The following is a 6,087-nucleotide window of genomic DNA, read 5'->3' as shown; positions in this document are numbered from 1 at the left end:
ACTATCTGAAAGGTTTCACATCCTAACAGATTTTTACTAACAAACAATAAACTATCAAACTGAGCATTTTGACTAAAAATAAACCCCCCACCAGTTGGTTTAACCCGTGATGTCAGCGACGACATCACCAACACCATAAAAACTGGGAAATTCTGGGCGTGGCCTCTTTCAAACAACAGACCCGCATGTTGGCTCTGAACAAAGGAACAAACAATTGTGAGTATGGACAGAGAAAACAAACAATTACACAATTTCCAAACCTGCAACTTAATAAAGATGAACTCAAAGTAACCCGCGATAGTGAGTGAAGCAACGTTACCTTAGCAATGCTAAATTGTAGCCTTGGAAAGGTATTCAGCCGGTTGCAATCTGCGCCCTCGCCACTAGATGCCACTAAATCCCGCAGAGCTTAAAACGAAGAATTGCACTATAGTTATAGACCATCAGCAAATTAAAGAAATAATCAACATAGGCTAAGATGACTCTGTGAGTTTTACTTTGAATTTAATGCAGATTATAAACTAATTTTAGAGCATCTGGGAACTGCTAATAAATATGCATTTCAACCTCTTATGGTTACGTAAATGAGCTGGTCCTTTTTGTGATGAATAGCTGGTAGCTCTAGTTCTCTAGTTGGTTGCCGTTAAACCACTGGCAAAGAACAGGGTACCTAAACATGACATAATTAAAAGAGACGCAGCTATACCTCAAATGATGTGGAAAGCATTTAATGCATTTCTGTTTGTTTCATAATGTACAGTCTACTGCTAATCTGTCGGTTATTCTCTCCACTTTTGAGATTTCCTGCATAAATATTTGTGAAATGATGAACATTATTTTAACCAATTCATAGTTATTTGTTCCAGGGCTGATTCTGAGTGTTCTATATAGATATTAATCTGTAAACGGTAAAAATCCTGGTACTGTACATCTGATTGTCTTCTCTTAAATGGAGCGTAGGCTTCAGTTGATGCTTACTGTAAGTCCCAATGAACTTTGTCACATTCTGTTTGATCGATACACCCACTTTACCACCTTTTGTCCATTTCCACTCGTGTTTTTTGTTTAGGCCCAAATTGAACGTGTGCAAAAAAAAAGTTTTTGTTTTGTGAATTGTAAAGCAATTTTGAGTCCCTTGAAAGGCGCTACATTAAACTAAGTTACTATTATTATTATTATTATTATAAGCTCCACCTCGTCCATATTAGTGGATGGGACATGGACCAAACTAAAGTACACATTTAATAAATTTGTTCTCATATATGGTTTCTGTCATTTTAGGGTAAGGGGTTTGCATCACACTGATGTATCTTCAAGTGAGTTTGGCTTTAAATTGCAAATTTTAGTTGCTTAATTTTTTCGTACGACGGCGGGGAAGTGGCAACGTGTCCATCTTTTTTCCCCTATATGTATTTGTCATCTGTCTATACTCTACGTTGGTTTTTCAACAGGTAGTATTTACAGTATGAGCTGCTCGTGTCTGTGACACATTTCATCGTCTGCCAAATGTAACGTGATGTAACTTTTGCCGACCAGAAATCCTCATCTGAGGGGTTCATATTGGAATGTGAGACAATTGGTGTCTTTGCCGTGTAATCACTCAGAAATTTCTGCCAGGCAGCCGTCGGAAACAGGAAGAAAAAAAATCAATAGTGCTTCTCTTTTAATCAAGAGTGCTCTGAGCTTATGGCAGAACGCCATGAGCGAAAGCAGCAATTGACTTTGGGATTATTATATATATATATTTTCTTTTTCTTTTTTGCAGAAGGTGAAGCTGGAAACGGGAGGAGTAAACATCGTGGGCTCACTTGGTCAGTCGGAGACACAATAAAGAAGCAAACGACCCGGTCGGGGGAAACCAATTTCCTCCCGTTGATAACTGTTAAACACACAGTTACCACAGACGAGCGAAACATTTTTATTTCGTTTGTTACATAATCCTTCCCCCTCTCCCTTATCTAACGGGTGATTGGGCTGCGAGGAGTTGTTTAACCAGGACAGATGGCTTTTAAATTGCAGCACCTCACTGCCAGCAACACAGGAGACGGTGCTGGTTAGTGGTCGTGTCTGCATTTACTGATTTACTGTTTCTTCAGCGGTAACATTAAAATATCTGAACAGTTTTATTCCGTAATGTCTTAAAATGGTGCAATTATAATACACATTTTTAATATCTATTTTTGCGAAGTGTTTAAATGCATTACTACACTTAATGGCATGATCTTCACGTGATCATGAATTATTTTAGGATTTGTATAGCTTCAGATTGTGTCTACGGTCCCGTAGGATTCACAGATACTTTGAAAACATGTCTGTTTGAACTACACATGACATAATTTCTTGACTTCTTTGTGACCTTTTCATGATTTCATTTATCATACGGAAAACCATTTTCTGATCAATATAAAAATTTGTCTCTAGCTTAATCATTTGCGGAGATATCTTTTTAAAATGTGTATTTTTGCCCCTCATATTTTTGCTGACCTTGACCTTTGACCTATGCCGGTTTGTGGGGTGATAAATTGAGGTGCTTTCTGTTGGATGATTGTTTTTGCTTAGAAGTTCATTGACATTGTGAAATTTCACTTTGGGAGTTTGTTTTGGAAAAGCTACAGTTATGGCATTTTATGACGATGTATATTTGGACCTACAGCATGGATCTTTTCAGACAGCGGCCCCCCATGGGGTCATGTCGACTACAGTAGAAAAATCCGAAGCTGGCGACTCCACAGTTGGCCAGGCATGTGAGCTTCTTAATTATCAAGCACATTCAATTAATGAATACTGGGAATGTATAGTGGTTCATCACGAATTGTCCCCTGCACCTCACCGGGCGACGTGTACAGTATGATGGTGGTGGCCACCCAGGTCACGTGACACCGCTCGTCTTCCATCATCGTCGCCGTCTGTGTTTGCACAACACTGACCCCTTGTCTCTTTGCACGGTGATTTCCGTCTGCACGGTTCATTCCAGCTTTTAATGGGGGGGCAGTGACGTCATCTCGCCCGCTGGACGCGCGCACACTACGGTGCGGCAGCAGCGACACGAACACACACACACACACACACACACACACACACCGACCGACTGGTTGCTGACTACTAATATTTCCTTTGATTTGTCCACTGTCCATAAATGCAGCCACAGTGCGCAGAGCGCGCGGGGCGGACCCGGAGGATGAACACGCGTCCAGATCCCGTGACGGACGCTGCTGCGCTTTCCCAAATTTAAATCCCCGCCAGGAGAGAGACACATAGACAAAAACAGAGGGAGAGAGAGAGGAGGAGAGGAGGAGGAGAAGGAGGGGGAGGCTGGAGGGGGGGGGGGGACGACTGCAGAACATACAGGGTCTGGATGAATAACCATGGCAACAGCAGCAGCAGCAGGAGAAGCGGCGGTATAAACATTGCGTAGCGCGCATCCATCCGCAAACGGCGAGTCGCCGCGCAAAAGGCTGGACCCCGAGCCCCTCTGTGGATAACACACTTCATCAGTGCCAAGGTGAGGCTGCGTTTGGACACCGTCCGCCTGCATTCTTTTTTTTTGGGGGGGGCTATTGTCTGCATGTTAGCATGGGCACATGAGAGGGGGGTTCATGAGAGTATTGGGGTCGCTCCGTGTCGAGAGAGAGAGAGAGAGAGAGCTGCTGCTGCTGCTGCAGACTGTAGGCTGATTGGAGATGGATCTCACAGGACACATAATCTGATTTGTAGACATGTGTGCTGCTGCTTTGTGTCTTTGACCCATAGTCCGCGCGTTCGAATGGGAGCATGTGTCCCCTCAGTGAGGAGACCTCTTGAGGACACTCACACACTGATGAGCTAACGAGGCAAAGAAGGGACCATTTAAAGACCCAAAAGAGCCTTTTTCACAATAAAGGTATTCATGAATGCACTCAATTGCACTCTCATGCTCAAATGAAACGTAGTGTAATCGAAGTTACTGGAGGACATTTGTCAGAGCTGCACTACCGCTCATTGACAGTTCTGCACAGATGCTGCACGGTGTCTGAGGTATACAGTGTTTTTATTAAAAAAAATGTAAAAAATGAACAAAGCGAAGCTTGTCAAATTGTTGCCTTTGTTGCGGGCGGGCTGATGATAAAAATAGAAGTAGAAGATGATGCAAGGCCAAATAGATAACAGCGCACAAGGCTGCTCGGGCACTCGTGACTGAGGTAAACATTTCATTAGAAACCAGGAAACCACAAGACCATGTCAGAGCACAGCCTACTAGACTATGCCGTGTCAGCAGTTAACTGAACTGAAGTGATTTAATCTAATTCGAGGTCATCTCTTCCAAGAACGCACATGACACACACACACACCAACACACACACTAACCAGCCCTCGGTTTTTTCACGACAAACAAGTGGATGCTGATCCTGAGTTGACGACATGCATGGTCGAGTCTCTTCATGGTCGCCGCCGGTCGAGTTGGATTTCGCAGCAGTTAAAAACTATGAAGAAGAAGAAGAAGAAGAAGAAGAAGAAGCCCTCAAATCATCGTCAGAGAATGTCATTTGGAGAAAGTAAGGATGCCAGTCGCATCCTCTCAAAGTCATACTCTGAATATTTCACTGGAATACGCGGGCCGCTCGGACGCGTTTTGGTTTTTTTTCTTTTGCCTTTACAGGGATTTGGATTTGTTATTCTAAGAACAAAGAGCCCGATGCGGCATCATGGATGGTTTTAGTCAATGCTAGATTATGCCATCACATGATTGCTGGGCTGTCTCAGTGGATTCCTGTCAAGGGCACTGTGTATCCACATATCCCCCCCCCCCCTCCCCCGTGAAATAGTCAAGAATGGTCTTTTTTTTCCACTTTGATTCGACAGATCTGGAGATTCCTGTTTGAAGGGGGTGTTATTTTGCCACGTATCACGCTGTTCGGTGATAGCCCCTTCGTCTGTTATTGTGTTCTGCAGCGGGCGGGTTGGATGTCAGTGAATGGAGTATTGTCTGAGATTAATTTCCGGCCCCTTCTCTTTTCTTTTCTTTTTTTTTTTTGTCGTACCTGTGCTGCAGTCGTAACACTCTGTGCCACAATGTCACCTATGCCTAACTGCAAAAAATCTGCTCAGTCCACATTCAGCCACCGTCCGAACGTGTTTCCGTCTCCTCGCCGTCCACCCGGCCGGGACTGGAGATGTGGGCCAGTGGTTTCAGCTGGGTCGCGAGGAGAGCAGCTTAAGGCCCGATTTTTTGGGAGGTTGGAGGGATTACTGGAGCTGCGAACTGTAGTCATCCAAGGAAAGGCCAGTCTGTGTGTGTGTGTGTGTGTGTGTGTGTGTGTGTGTGGCCTGCATTAAAAAGTAATCACACAGCAGATGGCTGTTTTGTAATGATTAGTGTTTAATGACTTGCAGAGAGAACAAAATCAGTTAGTTTGCAAAAGTGCACAAACAGCAAATCACCACCTTCAGCTACTGTAGGCTATGGGTTGTGCAGCTACGTGTAGGGCGATACCGAACTGCATGGGTTTTTGGTGTCACCGTTGGATTCGTGCTACAAAAAGGATGGACAAAGGCTTTTACCGATCAACGTCGTGATTCTTTTTTGTTGCTCCGCAGTCTTTCGTGCCGCCGCCGCCGCCGGTCGCGGCCGAAGCATGTAGCCCCCACGTAGAGCCGAAACGAGCCCCGTTCAGCTCGAGAGATTGAAACTTCAAGGTACAAGTGGTATCGTCACGTGTGGTTTGATGCTGCAGGTCCCAGGGTTTGTGCAGAGGAGAAAATAGGCGCAATCCGTTTACAGCACAGAGAAACAAATTGTGGGCAAGCTGTATGAGCAGTGCCCCGTGAACTGTATTGACAAGAAACGATTTTTAATGAACATCTTGAGGACGATAACTTTGACCTTTTTTGTTCCTCGTTCCTTGTAGCCGTTCCCGTGAAAGTTGCCGGAAGATTTCCGACATGTAACGCGATGTGTTACCAGTTTCTTTGTGGACTTGAAGGTCCGGAAACCCTGTCAAATTCTGGTGAGGAAAAACTCTGGATCTTGGTTGAAAAAGTCGGAAAAAGAAAGGGGCCTATAGTGGAAACAGCCCAATGAAATTTTTCCCTTTGTGCGATATTGGTAGG

At 44.3% G+C, this 6,087-nt stretch overlaps 1 protein-coding gene across 1 annotated transcript in view; it reads left to right on the top strand.

Moving 5' to 3' along the window:
- The first annotated feature begins 3,334 nt into the window (after nucleotides 1–3,334).
- Nucleotides 3,335–6,087, top strand: part of fam135b (family with sequence similarity 135 member B) — a 40,759-nt gene continuing 38,006 nt past the window's right edge. The window contains exon 1 of the mRNA XM_047332248.1: nucleotides 3,335–3,502. The gene's annotated coding sequence lies outside the window, so the exon portion shown is untranslated. The remainder of the gene's footprint in view (nucleotides 3,503–6,087) is intronic.

Source organism: Scophthalmus maximus, chromosome 5, assembly GCF_022379125.1.
Source record: "Scophthalmus maximus strain ysfricsl-2021 chromosome 5, ASM2237912v1, whole genome shotgun sequence".
Lineage (NCBI taxonomy): Eukaryota > Metazoa > Chordata > Actinopteri > Pleuronectiformes > Scophthalmidae > Scophthalmus > Scophthalmus maximus.
This window is presented reverse-complemented; position numbering and strand designations above follow the sequence as displayed.